This window comes from Oncorhynchus clarkii, chromosome 21, assembly GCF_045791955.1.
Source record: "Oncorhynchus clarkii lewisi isolate Uvic-CL-2024 chromosome 21, UVic_Ocla_1.0, whole genome shotgun sequence".
NCBI classification, from domain to species: Eukaryota; Metazoa; Chordata; class Actinopteri; order Salmoniformes; family Salmonidae; genus Oncorhynchus; species Oncorhynchus clarkii.
Window position 1 is genome coordinate 43089218 of NC_092167.1, and position 27900 is coordinate 43117117.

A 27900-nucleotide genomic window follows, 5' to 3' on the forward strand; every position below is an offset into this window, starting at 1 on the left:
TTTTGTAGAGGTCGCCATAGCAGCCGATCTGATTCTATTTCCTCAGTCGTTAATTGACAAATAGAGATTGATGAGGAGAATAAGGAGGAAGAGAAAGGCCTTAATGATTGATAAGGAGGGCCGGAGAGAAAGGAGAGAGAAGTGATGGAGGGGAAGGAGAGTCCAGTTAAGGCCATAGCCTCCGTCTGAAATGTGACAATATGATTCATCTCAATGACTTTTGTAATGATGTCATTGAAATCTCTGAGTCGATTTAGGCTTTTAGCAGAAAGCAGATCCCACCACCAGTTACCTCCTGCCACCAGAGACACAAGAGAACAGCATGGCCTCTATGTCCCATCTCCACAGTCTCTACCCATGACATCCACATAGTCTGCCATGTGAACAATAAATACAACTCCTGATTTGTATATTTCTCCCCATGAATCACAATGTAATAAATACATAACCAGGAGTAAGCTATGGAACATTAGCTGTATTTGCATGAAATCCATTTGCCCAGAACTCAGCTGAGAGAACAATAAATAGTATTGGTGTATCACTCCCTCATCCTCATAGGGAAATGGATGTATGCCATAACCTAATTTAGATCATAGACATTCTCTTTCAAGTTTCAAGATTTATTATCATGTGTACAAGTGCAGTGATTTTTTTTCTTTCTTGTTAGCTATTTTCCCATCAATGCAGTAATCAATATCAGTAGTACATTTACGATTAAATAAAGTAAAGTAGAAAGAAAACCACGAGAAATAGAGAAAGCTTATGTGCTGATTTTATGTGAGTGTGTGTGTGTGCGTGGCGTCAGTATGAATGTGTCTTGTGAGTGTGCATAGTCGGGTAGCCATTTTGTTAGATATTTAGCGGTCTTATGGCTTGGTGATAGAAGTTGTTCAGAAGCCTGTTGGTGTTAGACTCCGGTACCGCTTGCTGTGCGGAAGCAGAGAACAGTCTATGGCTTGGGTGACTGGAGTCTTAAAACACATTTCTGCGCTTTCCTTTCACACGCCTGATATAGAGGTCCTGGATGACAGGGAGCTCAGCCCCAGTGATGTACTGGGCTGTCCGCACCCCTCTCTGTAGCGCCTTGCGATCGAGGGCGGTGCAGTTGCCATACCAAGCAGTGATGCAGCACGTCAAGATGCTCTCAATGGTGCAGCTGTAGAACCTTTTGAGAATTTGAAGGCCAAATCTTTTCAACCTCCTGAGGGGGAAGAGGTGCTGTTGCGCATTCTTTATGACTGTGTGAGTGGACAATTTTAAGTTCTTAGTGATTTGAACAGAGGAACTTCAAGCTCTCGACCCGCTCCACTGCAGCCCCGTTGATGTGGGCGTGATCGCCCTCCCATTTCCTGTAGTCCACGATCAGGTCCTTGGTCTTATTGACGTTGATGGATAGGTTGTTTTCCTGGAACCACACTGCCAGGTCACTGACCTCCTGTAGGCTGTCTCATCGTCGCCGGTGATCAGGTCTACCACCATCATGTCATCAGCAAATTTGATGATGGTGTTGGAGTCTTGCGTGGCCACGCACTTGTGGGTGAACAGGGAGTACAGGATGGGACCAAGTACCCCCCCCCCCCCCCCCTCCTGAGGGGCCCCCGTGTTGAGGGTCAGCGTGGCAGAGGTGATGTTGCCTACCCTCACCACCTGGGGTCAGCCCGTCAGGAAGTCTGGGATCCGGTTGCAGTGGAAGGTGTTCAGTCCCAGGATCCCAAGCTTAATGACGAGGTTGGAAGGGACGATGGTGTTGAATGCTGAATGGTGAGCTGTAGTCAATAAACAGTATTCCTCTTATCTAAGTGGGTGAGGACAGTGTGGAGTGCAATTGAAATTGCATAGTGTATGGATCTGTTGGGGTGGTATCCAAATTGGAGTGGGTCTACGGTGTCTGAGATGATGGAGTTGATGTGTGCCATAACCAGCCTTTCAAAGCACTTCATGATTACAGATGTGAGTGCTACAGGGCGGTAGCCATTGTGGCAGGTAGCCATTGAGTTTTTGGGACAGGAATGATGGTGGTCAGCTTGAGACATGTGGGGATTACAGACTGGGACAAGGAGAGGTTGAAAATGAACGTGAATATGCCTACCAGCTGTTCTGCACATGCTCTGAGAAAATGCCCTGGAATACTGTCCGTCCCAGTGGCCTTACGAGTGTTGACCTGATTTAAAAATCTTACTCACGATGACCTCGGAGAGAACAAGATCACCCAGTCGTCTGTGGTGACAAGGGCCCTTATGCATGGCTCGGTGTTGTTTTTGTGGAAGCGTATATACAAATGCATTGAGTTTGTCTAGTAGAGAGGCATCATTGGGCAGATCACTGCTGGTTCTTCCTTTGTAATCCGTAATGGGCTGGAGCCTCTGCCACATGCGGCTGGCGTTGGATCCTGTGTAATAGGATTCCATCTTGTTCCTATATTGTCCTTGTGCTTGTTTGATGGCTCTGCGGAGGTCGTAGCAGGACTTCTTGTACTTGTTCGTGTCGTCGGACGTAGCCTCGGGGTTGGCTGCGATAGCCCTGTGTATGGTAGCTCTGTCCTTTAGCTTAGTGCCAACCTCGGTGTTAATCCAGGGCTTTTGATTGGGGAAACAGTGAACCTTCACTGTTGGCACAACGTCGTGATGCATTTCATAATGAAGCCGCTGATGGAGGTAGTTACCTCATCAATGCTATCAGTGGAGTCCCAGAACATATTCCAGTCAGCACTAGCAAAGCAGTCCTGTAGCATAGCCTCCGATTTTGAGGACTATTTCTCTACGGAGTGCGTCACAGGTACTTCCTGTTTGAGCTTCTGCTTGTAGACAGGAAGCAGGAGTATAGAGTCATGATCTTATATGCCGAATGGGGGACGAGGGAGGGCCTTGTATGCTTGCTTGTGGGTAGAGTAACAGTGGTCTGGGACTTTATCGCCCGTAGTGACAAAGGAGAAGTGTTGATGGAAGTTGGGCATCATGTCTTATTGACGCAGAATTAAAATCACCGGCAACCAGAAAAACAGCCTGCGGGTGTATGGTTTCCTGCTTGGTTATAGCCTCATACAGTTTGTTAAGTGTCAGCTTGTTGTTTTTCTTGACCTGAGGTGGAATATATATATACACCAGTCACGATAACAGCTGAAAGATCTCTCGGGAGGGTCAGCATTTGACCATCAGGTATTCCAGGTGAACCATTTGAGTCAGCACACCATTTGCTGTTGATGAAGAGGCCTACCCCTTCCCCTCTCAGATTTCCCTGAAGCCAATGTCCTGTCCGCTCGGTGAAGGTGGAATCCATTGAGTTGGATTGCCATGTTTCAGAAAAGCAGATAATATTGCATTTATGAGAGTCTCGTTGATCCGCGATCGGAGGTCATCCATATTATTATCAAGTGACTAGAATGGAGGGTCAATAGAATGGAGGGAAGAGGTGGACGGTTTTCCCTTAATTTTGCCTTAATCTCAACAGGACTCCCTCTCCTGCCTCTTTTTCACCTGCGTTTCGTCTTGGGTAGCCTGAAAATTGGGTCGGAATTACACAAAGAGCCTAGGGCTCTTAGATCAGAGCTAGGGTCAATACCCTTTCAATTCCTGTCAGTTGAATTGAACATAATATTTTTACAAGACAAATGGAATTGACTTTATTCCAGATGGAATCAAACCCAATAATGATCAGAATAACTACTTTGTCAGAGTATTTAGCATAGAATTAGGAATTAGAATAATAGCATCTCTATGGTATTGTAAATAAGAATCTGTTCTTAACTGACTTGCCTAGTTAAATAAAGGTTTATATATAATAATAAATATACAATAATAAAACAAATGGTATGTAGCCTATTAATGTGCTATAGACAGAAGAACGGCGCTGCTGTGTGTCAGGTTGACTTAGTAAATCCACTTTGTCCTGCTCCTTTCTCTCTCTTGCTTTCTCTCTCTCTCTCTCTGCCCTGGAGACATTTTGCAAAGTCATGCTTCCCTCTGCAGTTGGCATTGGTCTGCCCGCCATTACTTCCACCGTGAAACCACAAAGGGCATAAGGAGTCTGAGGCTATGTGTACACGTGTGTGTTTGTGTGGGTATGAAAGAGATTGTGTGTGTGTGTGGTCAGTAATCTAATGGTATATGGGTGGATTTATATATATGTGTGTGTGTGTTTGTGTGTGTTTGTGTGTGTGCGTGCATGAGTTTGTGTATGTCCACAGTGGATCCCAAACCAATGCTATGTATGTGGGTTTATGTGTCTATATTTGTGTGTATATTTTCTTAGTTTGTGTGTGGTCACAGTTTCTGATTTTCAGTCACGTTGTTATCTGTGTTTTTGGTCTCCAGGTTGCCTAATGCAGCGTATCCAAGGAGACGTGAGGGAGAGTGCGTCATATGCTGCGTGTTTTGCTCCTATTTCGTGAGGTTTATAGTGAGTTTAGACTCAGGTTAAAGTTCTTTGCTAAAGGGTGTAGTCTCTCTACTGCAGCAGAAGCCCTGCATGCGTCCTCCTGTCTCACCAATCTGTGGATATGACTAAGCATTTTATTCTGAGTTTAGCAGTTGCCAAGGCTCAAGACGATGTATGGTGCACATGCACGACACAGTAATAAGATGCTTGTTACATTCTGCACACATTTTGTCTTAGTTGTCAGCTTTGCGGTGTCATCCCAATTGGAATCCTGGCTATAAGTCATTGGATGCAGTGGTGCCAAGCCTATTCAACGGAGGGCAGCGTGTCTCTGGTTTATCCTTTCAGTTAAGACCTAGACAACCAGGTGAGGGGAGTTCCTTACTAAGACCTAGACAACCAGTTGAGGGGAGTTCCTTACTGTGACCTAGACAACCAGGTGAGGGGAGTTCCTTACTAAGACCTAGACAACCAGGTGAGGGGAGTTCCTTACTGTGACCTAGACAACCAGGTGAGAGGAGTTCCTTACTGTGACCTAGACAACCAGGTGAGAGGAGTTCCTTACTGTGATCTAGACAACCAGGTGAGAGGGGTTCCTTACTGTGACCTAGACAACCAGGTGAGAGGAGTTCCTTACTGTGACCTAGACAACCAGGTGAGAGGAGTTCCTTACTAAGACCTAGACAACCAGGTGAGAGGAGTTCCTTACTGTGACCTAGACAACCAGGTGAGAGGAGTTCCTTACTGTGACCTAGACAACCAGGTGAGAGGAGTTCCTTACTGTGACCTAGACAACCAGGTGAGGGGAGTTCTTTACTGTGACCTAGACAACCAGGTGAGGGGAGTTCCTTACTAAGACCTAGACAACCAGGTGAGAGGAGTTCCTTACTGTGACCTAGACAACCAGGTGAGAGGAGTTCCTTACTAAGACCTAGACAACCAGGTGAGGGGAGTTCCTTATTAATCAGGGACCTTAATTCATCAATCAATCAAGTGCAAGGGTGGGCAAAAGCCTGCAGACACTCGACTCTCCGTGGAATGAGTTTTACACATGTTCTAATGTATAGCAAACATGCTCGATTGTCCCTTGACCTGTGACATCATATTAATATGCCTCTATATCCTCTAAAATGGGAATTGCCTAAAAGTTACAGCGGTGTAGCAAACAGTAGCATAGCATTTTGTCACCAAAGCCCCTTATACTACCCACCACTTTGACCTGTACCCTCTCGTTGGCTGGCCCTCGCTTCAGACTCGCCGCCAAACCCACTGGCTCCAGGTCATCTACAAGTCTCCGCTAGGTAAAGCCCCACCTTATCTCAGCTCACTGGTCACCATAACAGCACCCACCCGTAGCACCCCCTCCAGCAGGTATATCTCACTGGTCACCCCCAAAGCCAATTCTTCCTTTGGCCGCCTTTCCTTCCAGTTCTCTGCTGCCCATGACTGGAACGAACTGCAAAAATCACTGAAGCTGGAGACTCATATCTCCCTCACTAGCTTTAAGAACCAGCTGTCAGAGCATTTTACAGATCACTGCACCTGTACATAGCCCATCAAACTACCTCATCCCCATACTGTATTTATTTATTTATCTTGCTCCTTTGCACACCAGTATCTCTACTTGCACATTCATCTTCTATTCCAGTGTTCAATTGCTATATTGTAATTACTTTGCCACCATGGCCTATTTATTACCTTACCTCCCTTATCCTACCTCATTTGCACACACTGTATATATACTTTTTCTACTGCATTATTGACTATATGTTTGTTTATTCCATGTGTAATTCTGTGTTGTTTTATGTGTCAAACTGCTTTGCTTTATCTTGGCCAGGTCGCAGTTGCAAATGAGAACTTGTTCTCAACTAGCCTACCTGGTTAAATAAAGGTGTTCTCAACTAGCCTACCACCTGGTTAAACAAAGGTGAAATAAAATATAAAAAAATTAATAGGCTGTGACAGGTTTGATGGAGACAGTTGTCTGCATATCAGTTCTGAGTGTTAAGAGTACCCAGCTTCACACGTCTCATTGGGCGTGAGGGTATTGTTACTACTGTAGCCCTGGTTATGAACACACAGTGAGAGATGCCCATTCACGGTCTTAGGAAGCAATTAACCCTGTTTCCAATACCGTTGAGCTGATGGTGGGTATTCATTCATTCATTCATTCATCTGTTCATTCATTCCCTCCTCTTTTTCTCTCCATCTCTCACTCTCGCCATCCCTTTCTCTATCCATCTCTCACTCTCTCCACCTCTCACTCTCTCACTCTCTCCCTAGGACTTTGGGACTCTTATTCTAGGACGTAAACCAACAGTGTCAGTAAGAACAACAGCATAGTCATGTTATTTGTAGTTGGGGCTCCAAAGGCCCCCAAAGCAACATCTAGGACCTCTGGCTCCAAAGGCCCCCAAAGCAACATCTAGGACCTATGGCACAAATATGTTATTTGAAACTGATTTTGAAGCCTATATCTTTTAGATAGCAGAAACACTGGACCAAAGTAAAACATCTGAGCGATGAATGAAAATAATCAAATAACACTGTCCCTTGACACAGTACTGTACAGTATAGTACAGAATAGTACAGTAGACTATGATGAACCCCAGGTCAGACCACAGGATGAAGGGCGGTGGAATGAAGAGGTTGATTATGTTGATGACCGTTAGGGGTGAAGGTGAAGTCTTGTGTTGGCTTCTTCTATGAGGCACATTCACTAGATCGCTATCTACGTAGCTCCTATAGCCTGTTCTCCCACTCATCTATTCCCAAGCTAGCAGACCTGTAAAAGTGGGTGGTAGGCTAATCGCTAATAGCATATTTGTATTGGTGTGGGATCAAAGTGGCTGTGTAACCCACCCTTGAGGCACAGTGTTTCAAACATATCTCGCATTTGTAGCATGCCTTCGCTCTGCCCCCTCTTGAGAGCTGACGGATGGTGTGTGTGTGTGTGCGTGTGTGTACGTGGAGTATGTTAAGTGGAGTTCAATGTAACGGAATGCGCTAACAGCGATCGATAGCATCGAGTGTGAACCGGAGGCCCTTGCTGCGCGCTTGTGCGTGTGTATGTGTGTGCGTGTGCGTTTGTGGATTGTTGCCTGAATGGCTGTCTGTGTGAAGTGGCCCCTGTGAAGACCCCTAGGGGACAAAGACAGTGCTTGTGTTTATGCCTGAGAGGCGTGCCCACCGGGGGTTTGTCTCTTTCCCGATAAAATACAATCAGGCCTTTGGTCTGACGTTTTTTTTTTTTTTTTTTTTAAGTCTCTCCAGTTTTTTTGTTTGGCCTCGAAGACATTCTTCTGGGGCTTTCTGGGCGGCCGACAGCTTGGGTTTGTCCACCAGTGTCTGGTGTTTCTAGACTCTCATAGAGAGGCAGAGGAAAAGTCTGGAGTGGAAGAGGGCTTTACCGAGCAGCTCTGTCTTTGGTCAGTCAGTCAGTCTCCTAGTCCCTCTAAACCTACTCAGAGTTAAATCATTAGATTTAGCTGGCTTGATTTAGCTTTAGGATTACAGGCATCAAGTGCTCTTTGTGATGATTGTCTACGTTAATGGAATAAAAGCAGTTTTCGTTTAACGTCATATCGTAGTGTGTGTGTGTGTGTGTCTAAACACAAAGAAAATGTTTTAAAACACTTCACAATAAGCCTTGAAGTCTGTAAATTAAAGAAGTAAATCTTAGTGATTATAGCTAGGGCTGGGGTATTTTGCTTAAAACTCATATATCCATTTTTTTCAAACTTATGGGCAATTCAGGATATACTACATGCCAAAAGTTTTAGAACACCTACTCATTCAAGGGTTTTTCTTTATTTGTACTATTTTCTACAATGTAGAATACTTGTGAAGAAATTAGAACTATGAATAACACACATGGAATCATGTAGTAACCAAAAAAGTATTAAACAAATAAAAATATATTTGAGATTTGAGATTCTTCAAATAGCCACCCTTTGACTTGATGACAGCTTTGCACACTTTGCATTCTCTCAACCAGCTTCACCTGGAATGCTTTTCTAACAGTCTTGAAGGAGTTCCCACATATGCTGGGCACTTGTTGGCTGCTTTTCATTCAATCTGCGGTGTGACTCATCCCAAACCATATTTTTTTCTATAAATAAGCTTTTTTGTACAATTAAACTTCAAATACATTGCATTTAAACAGTCAGCAACAATCGAATGAATTCAGAGCTTCATACCTTGGCTACATATAGGCCTTCCACAACCATAAGACCCACTAATAATTACATTATTTTATCAAAATAATGTACCTGTTTTTTGTTGTTGCAGTAATCACTGATCTGCCTTTCAGGTCTGTCTATATAAAATGATTTTTTGTTGCAAATTGAATTAGAACTATGCATAATGCAGATTCACTAATCATGTAGCAATCTCTCAAGCACAAGCCCATGTGCTAGTGAGTAGCCAGCTAATATTTATATTTCAAGTTTAGCAAACTTGGATAAAGGTGTAATTATTTCAAAAGCTCTGAATTCAGTTAATAAGACAAAACAGTTGAATTGTTGTAAACACACCCTTCTGTCCGTCTCCAACTGTTATGAACACACCCTTCTGTCTGTCTCCAACTGTTATGAACACACCCTTCTGTCCGTCTCCAACTGTTATGAACACACCTTTCTGTCCGTCTCCAACTGTTATGAACACACCCTTCTGTCCGTCTCCAACTGTTATGAACACACCCTTCTGTCCGTCTCCAACTGTTATGAACACACCCTTCTGTCCGTCTCCAACTGTTATGAACACACCCTTCTGTCCGTCTTCAACTGTTATGAACACACCCTTCTGTCCGTCTCCAACTGTTATGAACACACCCTTCTGTCCGTCTCCAACAGAATAAACAGCATGCTAGCCTGTCCATTTGGTTCAAGTGTTGAAATCAAGTGACTTACCTTATTTCTCAGAATGGGAACGAGTTGCCAATTCCAATATATAATTATTTAATGCTTATTGCACATTTATGAAACACAGACTAAACAGATAGTACAACATTCTTTATTTGACTAAAATGCTGCTAGCGATGTGTGGTCCCGTAATGCGCGTCAAACTGACCATTCAGTTTCCAGAATGAATGTTCCTTGGTACATCTGCTTTAGCAGTGTCTGCTCTGGTCAAAATCATCTGAGGTATTAGACATTAATATAGTATGGTTCAACAGGTTCATTTCTCCTCTAGTACAGTAAAATAATGTATATCCATGTGTTTCAGTGTCCATATGACCGATTCTGTTGGACCAAACCTCAAATGCAAATAGCGAGTTGAAACCGTTTGTCAGAGAGGAAGAAATGATCTCTCTTTGTTGTTGTGAGTGGTAGGGGGGTGTACTTGGGAGAAAGAGGCAATGCGAGAGGTTTCACTCCCTTCAATATCTGTCCAAAATAAGCCCAATGCACTTCTATGCGCTTAATTTGAACCTAAACTTGTCGGCTGCCTTCCCGCCTTTGCGATATCGACTCCCATTGTTAGGGCGGAGACATGAGCGTCTCGTCATTATATACAGATCTCTGGTGTAAATGGTAAGGTGCACAGCACAGGAGCGAACGAGGCGAGACAACAAAGATAACATGACAACAAGCAGACATAAACTCTCATAAAAACGACAAATATCGTGCCCAGACCCAATTATAGCCTCTAACACTGTAATTAGTATTACAATAGCTCAAAGGACTGCATGCTTTGCTTTGGTTAACCTGAACAACAATATGCTTAAAACAGCCCATGTCAGTGCAGCAGGTAATTACACCTCTCTTATCAAGTGGCCTGCAGGAATCTGAGGGGTCAGTGGGAAGTGGTCATCTATCCCTGTTTCTTATACTATGCCCTTTAGGGCGTCTGGGGAGAACAGACAGGAGACAGTCAAGGCTTAAGGTTGTGGGTACAATAGACTTTATCAGATCAGAATTGTATCAAGTAGTGTGTACTAGCAAATATATCCAAACACTCACACTGCTTTGTTTTGGATCCACAGCAGCATGTTTGACTCCATGGGGCCGTTGTAGGGAACAATAGGATGAATATGTTTTGATCTTCCTTCCAATGCTAATCAGCTGAGAGGAACCCATTGACAGCAACCTGGTCTTTCAGAAGTTTCTGCAAGTGAGAAAATCAACAACAAAACAAACCCAAAGTTCCCTATAACGAATAGTTTGATCGCCCAGAAATGCCACGAGCTGTGATAGCTGCCTAGTGTCCTTATCATAAGACTCCACTAAGTGGGGTTGATTTTATGAATTTGTGAAGTGTGTGTTGGCAAAACAGAGGTGGTTTTGTGTGTCTGAGTGTGTGCACTGTATCAGTGCTAGAACTTCCTTGGCATCACTCACAGGTCATCACTCACAGGTCATACTCTTGCCTGCTCTTAGCTCTACCAGTCCTTGATGACCCACACCAGACACCAGAGCTCTTTGGCTGCTTTTAAACATATTATTTTGAGTCGCCAAATAAACCATACAACTGGATTTCAATGAACAGTTTAGAAAAGTCTCCTACAGTTCATTTAGGTTTTGATCGGAGATCTCAAGTACGGACTAGATTTCCATTGCATTGTCCATGGTCTCCTGCTGCAGTACAGCTCATCTTTCCAAACCTGTTCAGCTGACCGTCCCGATCACAGGAGCAGGTGCACAGCTTGCTTTTCTGTCTTTTGAATATCAACAATGCCACACACGCGCAGGAGAGCACGCACCTCTCCCTGTATCAAGACGTTATTTACCACCCTCCTCCTGGATATCAGCGAGGGGTAATGGCCGCGTGGCGGACCTTGAAGTCAAGGTTAAGGGCCTGCGTGGGAACCGCCAGTGTTTTTGAGCATCTATTATAAGAGGTCGAGTGGAGCATCCAGGGGTCAATACACACCTGATGAGATGCCTAACCTGTCTCTGATTGGTTAGCACTAGGCTGTGCACACAACACAGAAGCTGGTCATTCCAGGGTACTCCTGTAGTCGTTTTTCATATGGCGTCTTCCATTTTTACATTTTAGTTATTTAGCAGGCACTCTTATCCAGAGCGACTTACAGTAAGTAGTGAGTGCACACATTTTCATACTTTTTCGTACTCGTCCCACGTGGGAATTAAACCCACAACCCTGGCGTTGCAAGCGCCATGCTCTACCAACTGGGCCACACGGGACCATTCCCCGGTTCTTATTCTAATTAACCTCCTGGAGCACATTAATTACACTCACGCATGCGTACATGAGTATTTCCTTGCGCACACACAAACACGAACAAATACACACACAAACCCCACCTCAACCACACACTCTTATTCTCTTCATTCTCTGAAGTGGTATTAGGATGCCAGACCTGGAGATTTGCCGAGGTGACTGGTAGCATGCTCTGGGGTGTGTGTGCTGACGAGATTACTTAAAAGTGAATTCTCCATTGTTTCAGTGGAATGCAGTTATTCATGTCCGATGGCTCCACAGTTCAGAACTTGGTGAATATAATGCTCTGTGTGTGTGTGTGTGTGTGTGTGTGTGTGTGTGTGTGTTATGAGCACTTTCGTCCATGCATCTATGTGTGTAGAGTTGTTGACTAAGACTGAAGCCCAGTGTTTCCCCTGTCTTTTGTGTGTACGACTTCATGAATCTATCTTGGCTAAGCTGCTGTAGGTCTGTGTGACACACCACAGCTTTACATCTTAATAGCTGCTTTTCAGCGTTGTGATTCTGAAGTCTCCTTTGAGGGAAACGGGCTTTGAAGCTTTTCAGGATGAAAGTTATTGCTGGTTCTTTGCCCATGATGAGTAGGCATGTTGGCATAATGTTGTTGTAGTGAGAATAAGATGCTAAGGACTCTGGTAGTGTCCCTAGTACTCATATTCTTACAGTTTTTATAACAATGGTTTAGCCTATATCTTTGTTGTTGAATCCTATTTTTTAAGGAGTAGGCTAAAGGAATGAATTGTTTTGTTGGGGATTTACTTATAAATCTCAATCCAGTTTGATTCATAACTGTTCACATTCAGGCCAGCTGGACTTTCCTACACACACTGAATACAAATTGAATTCTAAGTCTATGCCATTTAGCAGACTACTTTGGCGGAGATGCATTAGCAGACTGGGGCACTGGGGAAGTACCCCCAGAAAGAGTCACTGTTTCTGGGTAAGACTCAGTGAATCTACTCCTGGTGAGTAGTGACTGACTGGATAATACCCCTTACTAGCACTGACCTTAGTAGCACTGCCCTTAGTAGCACTGCCCTTAGTAGCACTGCCCTTAGTAGCACGGTCCTTAGTATCACTGCCCTTACTAGCACTGCCCTTACTAGCATGGCCCTTACTAGCACGGCCCTTACTAGCACGGCCCTTACTAGCACTGCCCTTACTAGCACTGCCCTTAGTAGCACTGCCCTTAGTAGCACTGCCCTTAGTAGCACTGCCCTTAGTAGCACTGCCCTTAGTAGCACGGCCCTTACTAGCACCGCCCTTAGTAGCACTGCCCTTACTAGCACTGCCCTTAGTAGCACCGCCCTTAGTAGCACCGCCCTTAGTAGAACTGCCCTTACTAGCACTGCCCTTAGTAGCATCACCCTTAGTAGCACCGCCCTTACTAGCATCGCCCTTAGTAGCACCGCCCTTAGTAGAACTGCCCTTACTAGCACTGCCCTTAGTAGCATCGCCCTTAGTAGCATCGCCCTTAGTAGCACCGCCCTTACTAGCATCACCCTTACTAGCATCGCCCTTATTAGCACGGCCCTTACTAGCACGGCCCTTACTAGCACGGCCCTTACTAGCACGGCCCTTACTAGCACGGCCCTTACTAGCACTGCCCTTAGTAGCACTACCCTTAGTAGCACTGCCCTTAGTAGCACTGCCCTTAGTAGCACTGCCCTTAGTAGCACGGCCCTTACTAGCACCGCCCTTAGTAGCACTGCCCTTACTAGCACTGCCCTTAGTAGCACCGCCCTTAGTAGCACCGCCCTTAGTAGAACTGCCCTTACTAGCACTGCCCTTAGTAGCATCACCCTTAGTAGCACCGCCCTTACTAGCATCGCCCTTAGTAGCACCGCCCTTAGTAGAACTGCCCTTACTAGCACTGCCCTTAGTAGCATCGCCCTTAGTAGCATCGCCCTTAGTAGCACCGCCCTTACTAGCATCACCCTTACTAGCATCGCCCTTATTAGCACCGCCCTTAGTAGAACTGCCCTTACTAGCATCACCCTTACTAGCATCGCCCTTAGTAGCACCACCCTTAGTAGAACTGCCCTTACTAGCACTGCCCTTACTAGCACTGCCCTTACAGGCACTGCCCTTACTCGTCAATTTAACTAACATTCTGGTGAAAGGAAGACGTGGTTTTCCTCGTTGGGCCTTTGCTCTCACCCTAATTTGATTCTATTAAAACGTCCTCTCAGATGTCTAAGAGGGTAGAGGAGGCTGGAGAAGAAGCATGCTTTCTCCCCCTGCAATCTGGAGTAGTTTAGTCTGTAATCCGATGAAGGGGGACTGCCTGAGTAGAAATTAGATGAGCATTTTGGAGGGTTAATCTATATGCTGAATTGGTATTAGCTGGAGTGCAGCGCTCGGTTTGTGATAGTGGGGTAGGGGGTATTGGGGTCATTACTGAGCTATTCTACATTGGTTGAGAGTGTGTGTCTGTGTATGTATAGAGGGGTGGTATCTAGCACTGGCCTATGCGTGCCCATTCACTGTTGCCAGTCAGAGCATCTGCTTGTGTCTCTTTCACTCTGATTCTCTCCCTCCTTTCCTCTCTTTCTCCCTCCTTTCTTCTCTATTTATCCCTCATTTCCTCTCTCTTTCTCCCTCCTTTCCTCTCTCTTTCTCCCTCCTTTCCCCTCTCTTTCTCCCTCCTTTTCTCTTTCTCCCTCCTTTCCTCTCTATTTCTCCCTCCTTTCCTCTCTATTTCTCCCTCCTTTCCTCTCTATTTCTCCCTCCTTTCCTCTCTATTTCTCCATCCTTTCCTCTCTCTTTCTCCCTCCTTTCCTCTCTATTTCTCCCTCCTTTCCTCTCTCTTTCTCCCTCCATCCCTGAAGTCTCAGCATTCAGAACGGCTGCCAGTAATTACCACACCAGGGATAGATATAGCTGAATCAATTTATGTGGCTCCAAACTGAACCATCTTGGATGCAACTAGACTCCAGTACAGGTTGACTCACTGTCTCTTCGACCAACCATTAAGTCATGGATTAGTAGTACTTCTAATGAGTTATGATGTCAGTTTAGTGTGTGTTTTGTATTTCATGGCTGTTGGGTGTGGCCATTTTTTCCATCATACCCTAATGTGTTTAATTGACATGATATTACAGGTCTGAAAACAGCAGAGTTGAACCCGAGCAGGAATCAACCGCAGGCATGGATGCTAGTGCCCTGTACATTTTAAGTGATGTATAACTCATTAAATGTGTTTGTGTGAATGCCTCTCAGACAACTCTATTCGTAATTAGTGGGAATTGCCTAATGAGCGTGGAACTATAAATAACTAAACTATAAATAAACGATCAACTCTCTCTGTCTCTCTCTCTCTTTACACCTCTCATTCTGAGATGAAGCTGTTGACATTCCCCAGAGGGGTGTGTGTATTCACCTTCTCCACATGTGTATGTTCACTCTTCCTGGGGTGTTTTACCGTCGATGTAGCTTTCAGTGTTAGGCAAGAGGATGTGAGGACGCTGCTTGGCTGCAGCTGTTTAGTTGCTGGTGAGACTGATGTCGTTGTTGGACAGCTTTCCAAATTCTATGGAGCTCAGATTCAGAAGCACTTGACTACAGGGGTTTGGAAGTGTGTGAGTTTTGCCATGATGCTTATTATAGTGGCCAGAATCCTTTGCTACCATACTGTACTGTATTCTTTCTTCCTCCTATAAGCTTACAGTATGTGGTACAATCCTAAAAGCAGGCTTACAATGTTTTCCTTGTGTAATTGTTCCTGCAGTAGTATATGGGCTGTATCTACAGGCTGTGTGTGGTCTAGGGGTATCTACAGGCTGTGTGTTCTCTGTGTGGTTTAGGGGTATCAACAGGCTGTGTGTGGTCTAGGGGTATCCACAGGCTGTGTGTGGTCTAGGGGTATCCACAGGCTGTGTGTGGTCTAGGGGTATCCACAGGCTGTGTGTGGTCTAGGGGTATCCACAGGCTGTGTGTGGTCTAGGGGTATCCACAGGCTGTGTGTGGTCTAGGGGTATCCACAGGCTGTGTGTGGTCTAGGGGTATCCACAGGCTGTGTTTGGTCTAGGGGTATCTACAGGCTGTGTGTGGTCTAGGGGTATCAACAGGCTGTGTGTAGTCTAGGGGTATCTACAGGCTGTGTGTTCTCTGTGTGGTCTAGGGGTATCTACAGGCTGTGTGTTCTCTGTGTGGTCTAGGGGTATCTACAGGCTGTGTGTGGTCTAGGGGTATCAACAGGCTGTGTGTGGTCTAGGGGTATCAACAGGCCGTGTGTGGTCTAGGGGTATCAACAGGCTGTGTGTTCTCTGTGTGGTCTAGGGGTATCAACAGGCTGTGTGTTCTCTGTGTGGTCTAGGGGTATCTACAGGCTGTGTGATGTCTAGGGGTATCTACAGGCTGTGTGTGGTCTAGGGGTATCCACAGGCTGTGTGTGGTCTAGGGGTATCCACAGGCTGTGTGTGGTCTAGGGGTATCTACAGGCTGTGTGTGGTCTAGGGGTATCCACAGGCTGTGTGTGGTCTAGGGGTATCTACAGGCTGTGTGTGGTCTAGGGGTATCAACAGGCTGTGTGTTCTCTGTGTGGTCTAGGGGTATCAACAGGCTGTGTGTTCTCTGTGTGGTCTAGGGGTATCTACAGGCTGTGTGTTCTCTGTGTGGTCTAGGGGTATCTACAGGCTGTGTGATGTCTAGGGGTATCTACAGGCTGTGTGTGGTCTAGGGGTATCCACAGGCTGTGTGTGGTCTAGGGGTATCCACAGGCTGTGTGTGGTCTAGGGGTATCCACAGGCTGTGTGTGGTCTAGGGGTATCCACAGGCTGTGTGTGGTCTAGGGGTATCCACAGGCTGTGTGTGGTCTAGGGGTATCTACAGGCTGTGTGTGGTCTAGGGGTATCTACAGGCTGTGTGTGGTCTAGGGGTATCTACAGGCTGTGTGTGGTCTAGGGGTATCAACAGGCTGTGTGTAGTCTAGGTGTATCTACAGGCTGTGTGTTCTCTGTGTGGTCTAGGGGTATCAACAGGCTGTGTGTTCTCTGTGTGGTCTAGGGGTATCTACAGGCTGTGTGTTCTCTGTGTGGTCTAGGGGTATCTACAGGCTGTGTGATGTATAGGGGTATCTACAGGCTGTGTGTGGTCTAGGGGTATCCACAGGCTGTGTGTGGTCTAGGGGTATCCACAGGCTGTGTGTGGTCTAGGGGTATCTACAGGCTGTGTGTGGTCTAGGGGTATCCACAGGCTGTGTGTGGTCTAGGGGTATCCACAGGCTGTGTGTGGTCTAGGGGTATCTACAGGCTGTGTGTGGTCTAGGGGTATCTACAGGCTGTGTGTGGTCTAGGGGTATCTACAGGCTGTGTGTGCTCTAGGGGTATCTACAGGCTGTGTGTGGTCTAGGGGTCTACAGGCTGTGTGGTCTAGGGGTATCCACAGGCTGTGTGTGGTCTAGGGGTATCTACAGGCTGTACATATCGTGTCTCTGGTCAGGCAGTGGTATGGACTATGGTGTGTTTGTTTGGTATGTGTCCTCATTCTGTCTGGTAGTAGGCTTAATATGACATATCTCTCTCTCTCTTCTCTTCTCTTCTGTTCTCTTCTCTTTTTTTCTCTCTCTCTCCTCTTCTCTCTCCTTGTGTGTGTGTGTGTGTGTGTGTGTGTGTGTGGGGGGGGGGGGGGGGGGGGGGGCTCAATGTTAAATCTGGCAGTAGTACAGTATAGCCATTAATATACGTGTGTGTGTGTATGGGCACTCTTGTGGGCTCAGTGTCTCGTCTGGCAGTAATAAAAGCTCTGTATGTGTGCTGGCTGCTCAGTGGTGTAATAGTGGTGGGTCCTGATCCTCTCATCTCCCTCACTGAGCACAGAGGAGTGTGAGTGTGTACCTCATTACCTTACCTGCTGGCTTCTGGGACGGTCTCTGGTCTCTCTGTTGCTATTGACATGTGTGTTCATACACAGGGACACACACACACACACATTTCCTTTATAATTTGGTTTGTTTCGACCTTGATTTCAGTTCTGGTGTGGAGAATTCATCATAGAAGGATTGAGAGTGACCTACAGTATGTCTATGTCTTATAATTTGTAATATAATAAATCCTTCCCTTGATCCTTGGTCTTGGATTCCTGCCCAGGTAGCCAGGTTGTCTGACAAAATGCCCAAATGTTGGTCTGTGCCAAATCTCCCTCTCCCTCTCCCTCTCCCTTGCTTCGCCTCTCACTCTTTTTTTTTCTCTCTCCCCGTTTCTGCTATATTCTGTGTTTTGGATTTGTTCAATTTGTTTGAACGCGATGACATCTTAAGTAAATTAATTTTAGGAAACAAGAGGAGTGGTATTCTATATCATGATTTTGCTTTTCTGGAATTCAGAAATGAGAACCATGTGTCCATCGCTTTCCTTCCTCTCTCTCTCTCTGTCTCTCTTTCTCTCTCTGTCTCTCTCTCTTTCTCTCTCTCTCTGTCTCTCTCTGTCTCTCTCTCTCTCTGTTTCTCTCTTTCTCTCTCTCTCTCTCTCAGGCTGTTTGGGATGGAACGCTCAGCACTGAGTGTAGACATCTGAATAAAGAAAACATTTTCACTGCATAACCAATATGCACCCTGTTCAAAATGGATTGTTATTTCAAAGACCCAAGACCACAAAGAATGGATCTCACACCCACAGAGCCAGATCTCTTAGACAGGTTTCTCTGTTTTTGCGTCAGAATGAGTACACTCTTAGAAAAAGGGTTCCAAAAGGGTTCTTCGGCTGTCCCCTTAAGAGAACCCTTTTTGGTTACAGGTAGAACTCGTCTGAGTTCCATGCAGAACCCTCTGTAAAATGTTATACATGCAACTCAAAAGAGTTTTTACCTAGAACCAAAAAAGGTTCTTCAAAGGGTTCTCCTATGGGGACAGCCGAAGAACCCTGTAAGGTTCTAGATAGGCAACACTCTTAGAAAAGAAGCTGCTATGTTTTACACGGCAGACGGTGTGGTGACGTTTCTTAACACCGTAACCTGGAGTCATGCATACAGAGGCTTCTGAAGCTGGTGGCCAACTTTTCCTTTTTTATCCCCTCAGCATGATAACATCTCTGAGACGGATGTCCTTTGATCAGTAGAGTTGCCTATATGGAAGAGCTACACTGGGCGCCAAAAGTATTGGGACAGTGAAACATTTTCTGTTATTGTAGTGGTGAAAGGTTAGCATGTCTTGGGTATGATACACACACACACACACATACATCATTAATGAAAATAATCTGAAACACAACCAAAACAAACATCAAATGAATCCAACAAGTTTGTCAAGTCACAAGCTTGATGTAATCATTGCATGCTAGGATATGGGACCAAATACTTCACTTTTTACTACTTTAATACACATTTAAGTGAATTTGTGCTAATACTTTTGGTCCCCTAAAAGTGTACAAAAAGTGCTGTAATTTCTAAACGGTTCACCAGAAATGGATGAAAATACCCTCAAATGAAGGCTGGCAGGCTGCACTTTAACCTCCCAGTCAGTCATTGTATCATTTCAAATCCAAAGTACTGGAGTACAGAGCCAAGACAACACAACGTGTGTCACTGTCCCAATACTTTTGGAGCTCACTATGTATTAGCCTGGTAGGCTGGCAGGTGGGAGAGGAGGCCTAGACCTCCTGCATTTAATCACATTCAGGATTAGGCCTTATTTAGAGGATCACTGAACGTAAGCCACAAATAAATAAAAAAAGGGATGAAATTAGCCCATCTGTTAATTGCTTAGTCTAACATAAGGGATGCCCACTGAGCACACACACACACACACACACACACACACCTGCTAGACAGGGTGGCAGAGGGTGAAGGAAGGTTGAAACTCCTCCCCATTTTAAACCCACTCCCAGATTACACATTCATCCCGTTCATCTCTGTGTAATCCTCCAGTGTGACTCTAAATCAAAGTGTAGAGGGAGGAGGGCCTTTTCAGTTCCAGTCACTCCTCCTCCTAGCCTTTCTGGCAAGCTCCAAGGAGACTGTAGCCATCACTTCTGCTACCTGGGTCACTTTGCTGGGTGGAGTTAGCGGGAGTAAAGGGGGCGTGGTCTTATTATAGTAGTATATTAACCTGCAGAGGAAGCTATAAGCTTTGCCATCACATTGAGGATTGGGGGCCAGCTCTGAGATTTAATCATGTGTTTCTATAGAACTCTATTTTAGAGGGAAGTGTATTTTTGGAGAGGGGAGGAGGGATGGAGTATTGGGTATATATCGCCAAAAGGCAGGGTCTGTGAATAGCACCTATTTTCTCCCTATACACCTACAGTATTCATCAATAAATGATGGTGTGCCCCTTTTTAGAGGAAAGAGAGGGTATAGCCTTCACAAAATATATTTCTCTCGACATATTTTGTAAAACACGAGGTAAGCAAGCATGAGGTGCCAAGCTACCTCAGAGTGATACGGGCCAGTGATACGTGATACGGGCCATTCTTTATTACACAATGTACCATGTTCCTTTTAATTTCACCAAATACATAACTAGTTGATTGTTTCTTATTGTCAACAGAAGACGGAAGACAATTACACACAGAACCACCCACCAAGTATTGTTTTATCATTGATTTGTAATGAAATACATTCATGGTTGAATGCTGTAAATGCTTCCAAAGCTAAATCTGATCATTTAAAATGCTAATATATTCCTCACTTGAGCATACCGCTCCTCTCCCCCGGAGGAAGCTTAGATTGCTCAAAGAAATCCATGAATAACTTAACACAGCTTTCCTTTTATGATGATAAAAACTAAATTGTAGAACCACTCAGTTTCAGAAGTTTATCAATTTGTTTTGTTCTTGTCATTAGCTTAATGATTAACTGATCGCAGCCATACCTGCATAATGTTTTTCGAGTTATGCCTGTGAAGAGTAGAGATCGACCGATTAATCGGAATGGCCGATTAATTAGGGCCGATTTCAAGTTTTCATAACAATCAGTAATCGATACTTTTGGACGCCGATTATGGCCGATTATATTGCAATCCACGAGGAGACTGCGTGTCTGACTGACCACCTGTTACGCGAGTGCAGGCAGCAAGGAGCTATGGTAAGTTACTAGCTAGCATTAAACTTATCTTATAAAAAACAATAAATCTTAACATAATCACTAGTTAACTACACATGGTTGATGATATTACTAGTTTAACTAGCTTGTCCTGCATTGCATATAATCAATGCGGTACCTGAAATTGTGTCACTTCTCTTGCGTTCAGTGTAAGCAGAGTCAGGGTATATGCAGCAGTTTGGGTCGCCTGGCTCGTTGCGAACTGTGAAAAGACCAGTTCTTCCTAACAAAGACCGTAATTCATTTTCCAGAATTGTACATAATTATGACATAACATTGAAGGTTGTGCAATGTAACAGTAATATTTAGACTTCGGGTTCCGTATTTCACTGAAATAATAAATATTTTGTTTTCGAAATGATCGTTTCTGGATTTGACCATATTAATGACCTAAGGCTTGTATTTCAGTGTGTTTATTATATTATAAGTCTATGTGTCACGCCCTGACCTTAGAGCCTTTTTATTTCTGGCCGGGTATGGTTCCCAATCAGAGGCAGCTGTCTATCGTTGTCTCTGATTGGGGATCATACTTAGGCAGCCCTTTTCCCACCTTTGATTGTGGGATCTTGTTTGTGTGTAGTTGCTTTCTGCACTGCTTGTAGCTTTTCCTTTGGTTTTTGGGTTATATTTTGTTGTTTTTCCTGTGTCATTTAAATAAAATAAATGTAAAAATGTAAGCCTACCACGCTACACTATGATTTGATATTTGATAGAGCAGTCTGACTGAGCAGTGGTAGGCAGCAGCAGGCTCGTAAGCATTCATTCAAACAGCACTTTCCTCCGTTTGCCAGCAGCTTTTCGCAATGCTTGAAGCACAGCGCTGTTTATGACTTCAAGTCAACTCCTGAGATTATGCTGGCAATACTATAGTGCCAATAAGAACATTGACTAGTCAAAGGTCTATGAAATACAAATGGTATAGAGGGAAATAATCCTATAATAACTACAACCTAAAACTTCTTACTTGGGAATATTGAAGTCTCATGTTAAAAGGAACCACCAGCTTTCATATGTTCTCATGTTCTGAACAAGGAACTCAAACGTTAGCTTTTTTACATGGCACATATTACACTTTTACTTCTCCAACACTTTGTTTTTGCATTATTTAAACCAAATTGAACATGTTTAATTGAGACTAAATTGACTATGTATTATGTTAAATTTAAAGTGTTCATTGTTCGTTCAGTATTGTTGTAATTGTCATTATTACAAATGTAAAAATCAGCCGATTTTAATCGGTATCTGCTTTTTTTGGTCCTCCAATAATTGGTATCAGCATTGAAAAATCATAATCGATCGACCTCTAGTGATGAGGCTATTGAACTCCAATCTGTGTGGTGTGTGCTGGTGTGTGTGTGTGTGTGTATCAATCAAATGTATTTATAAAGCCCTTTTTACATCAGCCAATGTCACAAAGTGCTTATACATAAACTCAGCCTTATCAAAGCACAAGGCGAGACCCAGATGTAGACACAGGAGGCAGATGGTTGTAGTCTCACAATGTTTATTAATCCAAAAAGGGGTAGGCAAGAGAATGGTTGTGTACAGGCAAAAGGTCAAAACCAGTTCAGAGTCCAATAGGTACCGAAGGGCAGGCAAGGTCAGGGCAGGCATGATGATCAGGCAGGCAGGAAAGTAGTCCAGAGTCAGGCAGGGGTCAGAACCGGGAGGACGAGCAAAAGGGAATAGAAAATGAGTACGGGGAAACCACCACGCTGGTTGACTTGACTAAACATACAAGATGAACTGGCACAGAGACCCAGGAAACACAGGGAAAAAATACACTGGGGAAAATAAGCAACACCTGGAGGGGGTGGAGACAATCACATTGACAGGTGAAACAGATCAGGGCTAGACAAGCCTAAAACCCCAAACAGCAAGCAATGCAGATGTAGAAGCACAGAGGCTTGGAAAAACTCCCTCCCTCTGCGTGCTTCCTCATCAGTAGTTTTGACTATGTTACATAACAGTACAGTAGAGTAGAAGACAGTGTATAGTGGAACGAGGAGGAGAGGAAGCCCTCATTTTAATTGCAGATTTGTGAGAGCTGTGCCTGGTAGGATTCTGTGTCTTTGTCTGCTCATCTCAGTGGGACCATCTTAGAGAAAGAGGGAGGGAGGGACAGAGAGAGGGAGACCATCATTATTACCATTGTCATATCCTTGGTGTTGGGCCAGACGGAAGCTGAAATGCAGTGTCATTCTGTTCCTCCATGTAACACAGATATAGCTGTGTGTTGACACCTTGAGGGCACAGGCTCATAATAATGGCTGGACTCAAACACATGGAAACCATGTGCTTGAGGGGTTCCATACCATTCCAGCCACTAATATGAGCCCTTCCTCCCCAATTAAAGTGCCAACAGCATTTGAAGGACTACTGCTGTAAATTGGCTCTACTGCTGTAAATTAGCTCATGTGGGGCAGTTGATTATTCAATGCATGAATGATAGGACTACTGAAAGGTGTGTGTATGTGACAGCTTGTTAGCTATGTGGTTTCTCCTCTGAATTCTTTAATATTTGTAAAAGATTTAACTAGGCAAGTCAATTAAGAACAAATACTTATTTATAATTACAGTGGGTTAACTGCCTTGTTCAGGGGCAGAACGGCAGATTTTTAAACCTTGTCAGCACAGGGATTTGATCCAGCAACCTTTAAGTTACTGGCCCAACGCTCTAACCACTAGGCTACCTGCCACCCCCTCTGTAGGGAGGACTCTTACCTTGATCTGCTGTCTGTCTGGCAAGTGGAGCTTGTAGCTGTCAAAGTGTGTCAGTTAAGTTTAGGCCAGACATTTCTAGTCCTGGAGCTGTGAGCTGTGTAGGGAGCCCTCAGCTCTGGATATCTGTACTCTCACTATAAAGCTGGACACGTTGTTCTGAGTGGGGTTGAAGGGAGGGGATGTGAGCCCCCCCACTGAGCATTAGCCTATAGAGCTAGCTAACCACTCGTATCGTACCGCCTGGCTGAGAGGCTTTAAATTGATACAGCTGGAACAATAGCATTACAAACACGAACAGCTTGCCTCGCCTGCCCGGATCCGACGTACACGAGGAAGCAGTTGCATGGAAGAGCCAGCATAAGCCAGGAAACTATAAAGTGTATAGAGCCGGAATGGGCTCCTATAGGACGGAATAGAGAGCGAGTTTCTGGATAAGTTATCGAGGAAAATGGCAATAAATGCTTGGTCTTTTGAACATAGCTTTCAATATCTCTAGGGGTTTTGCGTTGGTAGTTATGACACTTAAAATTAAATATGCATGATTCTATGCAGGTTGGTTCTGTCTAACAGTCTCTCTCTCTCTCTCTCTGTTTTTTACACCCTTGGGAGCCTTCTTTCTCTTTTCTCGTTCTCTTCCTTTCTTTCTCTCTCTGTATCACTTCTCCAGTTCCAGGGGACACATCAAAGCCCCTTTACCTATAGGCCAGTCAGCCATTATCCTATTCAACTTATTCTGTAACCAGTGACCCACATGTTAGTAAAGTACCACACTTACCCTTAGCATAACCTACCTACAGCACAGATCAAAGCCACTAGATCCATAGGACATGGATATGGGCCCGGGACAAACATCTCTGGCCACAGCTGGGTTGTCCTAATGACTCCACTCCACATGGGGACATCATGGACACACACATACACACATACATACAGTGCCTTGCGAAAGTATTCAGCCCCCTTGAACTTTGCGACCTTTTGCCACATTTCAGGCTTCAAACATAAAGATATAAAACTGTATTTTTTTGTGAAGAATCAACAACAAGTGGGACACAATCATGAAGTGGAACGACATTTATTGGATATTTCAAACTTTTTTAACAAATCAAAAACTGAAAAATTGGGCGTGCAAAATTATTCAGCCCCCTTAAGTTAATACTTTGTAGCACCACCTTTTGTTGCGATTACAGCTGTAAGTCGCTTGGGGTATGTCTCTATCAGTTTTGCACATCGAGAGACTGACATTTTTTCCCATTCCTCCTTGCAAAACAGCTCGAGCTCAGTGAGGTTGGATGGAGAGCATTTGTGAACAGCAGTTTTCAGTTCTTTCCACAGATTCTCGATTGGATTCAGGTCTGGACTTTGACTTGGCCATTCTAACACCTGGATATGTTTATTTTTGAACCATTCCATTGTAGATTTTGCTTTATGTTTTGGATCATTGTCTTGTTGGAAGACAAATCTTCGTCCCAGTCTCAGGTCTTTTGCAGACTCCATCAGGTTTTCTTCCAGAATGGTCCTGTATTTGGCTCCATCCATCTTCCCATCAATTTAAACCATCTTCCCTGTCCCTGCTGAAGAAAAGCAGGCCCAAACCATGATGCTGCCACCACCATGTTTGACAGTGGGGATGGTGTGTTCAGCTGTGTTGCTTTTACGCCAAACATAACGTTTTGCATTGTTGCCAAAAAGTTACATTTTGGTTTCATCTGACCAGAGCACCTTCTTCCACATGTTTGGTGTGTCTCCCAGGTGGCTTGTGGCAAACTTTAAACGACACTTTTTATGGATATCTTTAAGAAATGGCTTTCTTCTTGCCACTCTTCCATAAAGGCCAGATTTGTGCAATATACGACTGATTGTTGTCCTATGGACAGAGTCTCCCACCTCAGCTGTAGATCTCTGCAGTTCATCCAGAGTGATCATGGGCCTCTTGGCTGCATCTCTGATCAGTCTTCTCCTTGTATGAGCTGAAAGTTTAGAGGGACGGCCAGGTCTTGGTAGATTTGCAGTGGTCTGATACTCCTTCCATTTCAATATTATCACTTGCACAGTGCTCCTTTGGATGTTTAAAGCTTGGGAAATCTTTTTGTATCCAAATCCGGCTTTAAACTTCTTCACAACAGTATCTCGGACCTGCCTGGTGTGTTCCTTGTTCTTTATGATGCTCTCTGCGCTTTTAACGGACCTCTGAGACTATCACAGTGCAGGTGCATTTATACGGAGACTTGATTACACACAGGTGGATTGTATTTATCATCATTAGTCATTTAGGTCAACATTGGATCATTCAGAGATCCTCACTGAACTTCTGGAGAGAGTTTGCTGCACTGAAAGTAAAGGGGCTGAATAATTTTGCACGCCCAATTTTTCAGTTTTTGATTTGTTAAAAAAGTTTGAAATATCCAATAAATGTCGTTCCACTTCATGATTGTGTCCCACTTGTTGTTGATTCTTCACAAAAAAATACAGTTTTAAATCTTTATGTTTGAAGCCTGAAATGTGGCAAAAGGTCGCAAAGTTCAAGGGGGCCGAATACTTTCGCAAGGCACTGTATATACACCAGTCACGATAACAGCTGAAAGATCTCTCGATAGGGTCAGCATTTGACCATCAGGTATTCCAGGTGAACCATTTGAGTCAGCACACCATTTGCTGTTGATGAAGAGGCCTACCCCTCCCCCTCTCAGATTTCCCTGAAGCCAATGTCCTGTCCGCTCCGTGAAGGTGGAATCCATTGAGTTGGATTGCCATGTTTCAGAAAAGCAGATAATATTGCATTTATGAGAGTCTCGTTGATCCGCGATCGGAGGTCATCCATATTATTATCAAGTGACTAGAATGGAGGGTCAATAGAATGGAGGGAAGAGGTGGACGGTTTTCCCTTTGCCTTAATCTCAACAGGACTCCCTCTCCTGCCTCTTTTTCACCTGCGTTTCGTCTTGGGTAGCCTGAAAATTGGGTCGGAATTACACAAAGAGCCTAGGGCTCTTAGATCAGAGCTAGGGTCAATACCCTTTCAATTCCTGTCAGTTGAATTGAACATAATATTTTTACAAGACAAATGGAATTGACTTTATTCCAGATGGAATCAAACCCAATAATGATCAGAATAACTACTTTGTCAGAGTATTTAGCATAGAATTAGGAATTAGAATAATAGCATCTCTATGGTATTGTAAATAAGAATCTGTTATTAACTGACTTGCCTAGTTAAATAAAGGTTTATATATAATAATAAATATTCCCAACACCGTAACCTAACCCTAACCTTAACCCCTAAGCCTAACCTCTAATCCCTAAGCCTAAAATAGCCTTTTTCCTTGTGGGGACTGTCATATTGTCCCCACTTTTTGTGTTTTACTTTCCTTGTGAGGTATTCTGGTCCCCACAAGGATAGTAAAACCAAAGCATATACACACACACACACACACACACACACACACACACACACACACACTGGAACAGAGTGTCTGGAACAGACTGATGTCGTGCTGTTTCCACTAGCTGTATGTGTATCTTCATTCAATTACTCACAGTCCCCAGCCACAGGTAGGAATCCACAGCCCTGTGCCACTACACTCCTGCTCCAGCTGTAGTGTGTGTGTGTGTGTGTGTGTGTGTGTGTGTGTGTGTGTGTGTGTGTGTGTGTGTGTGTGTGTGTGTGTGTGTGTGTGTGTACTCACTCACTCACTCTCAATCAGTGTGTGTATCAAATTCATCCCTTGCGAGCATGAGGAAGCTCAACTGTGCCAGGATGTGTTGTAATACTCAATGTCATGGTGGAGTATTAACACTGTCGGTGGAGATCTCTGTGTGTGTGTGTGTGTGTGTGTGTGTGTGTGTGTGTGTGTGTGTGTGTGTGTGTGAGTGTGTGTGTGAAACAGCCCACTCACTCAGGAGCTCTCTGCTGCATAAAATCCTGGGTCTATTTTGGGTCTGGATTGGGGTGTGGAGCGGTGCTGTGACAGACACAGCCCTGGGTCTGGCCCCTACCTCCCCCACTCCTTATTCCACACCACTTCAATTTAACTTGCAGAGAGGAACACTGAGAGGGACACTGCCGAGGGCTTCAACACTGTGTGTGTGTGTGTATTTATTGTACATGAATGAATAGCAGCATGGGTGTTTTTCCTCTGAGTAAACAGTAGGAGGGTTAACTAGGGTTAATGAGGATAGTGGATATGAAGAACCTGAATGTGGTGACACTAGACAGTGTTTTGTTTAGACTGGTGCTGATTTAACTGCTACTGGCTATTGCATTGAGATCAAGATTGAAATAGCTCAGTGCTCGCCAAGTGACAGTGCCGATCAATCTCTCGCTGTGTGTAGCCCGAGGTTTGCAGGCCCCAGTTTTTAATATGGCTGTCCAGTGCATAAAAAGATTCGGAGCGTATAGGACTGTTGGTGCCAGGGTGCCTTTGGGCTGGGCCATATAGCCAAAATATATGATCCTATCACGGTATTTAAAAATAAATTGACAGTATGACAGTTTTTTATGTTTTTGTTTTAATAAATGTTCTAAATGTGGTTTGTGAGTAGTGATTGACCCGAGGGTGGCAACAAAGTCAGGCTTTCTCC

At 44.4% G+C, this 27900-nt stretch overlaps 1 non-coding gene across 1 annotated transcript; it reads right to left on the reverse strand.

Annotated features, from left to right (window-relative positions):
• Nucleotides 1-11449: 11449 nt before the first annotated feature.
• Nucleotides 11450-11523, reverse strand: trnaa-ugc (transfer RNA alanine (anticodon UGC)). Its single transcript has one exon. It is a non-coding gene; the product is annotated as a tRNA-Ala (tRNA).
• Between the last annotated feature and the right edge of the window lie 16377 nt (nt 11524-27900).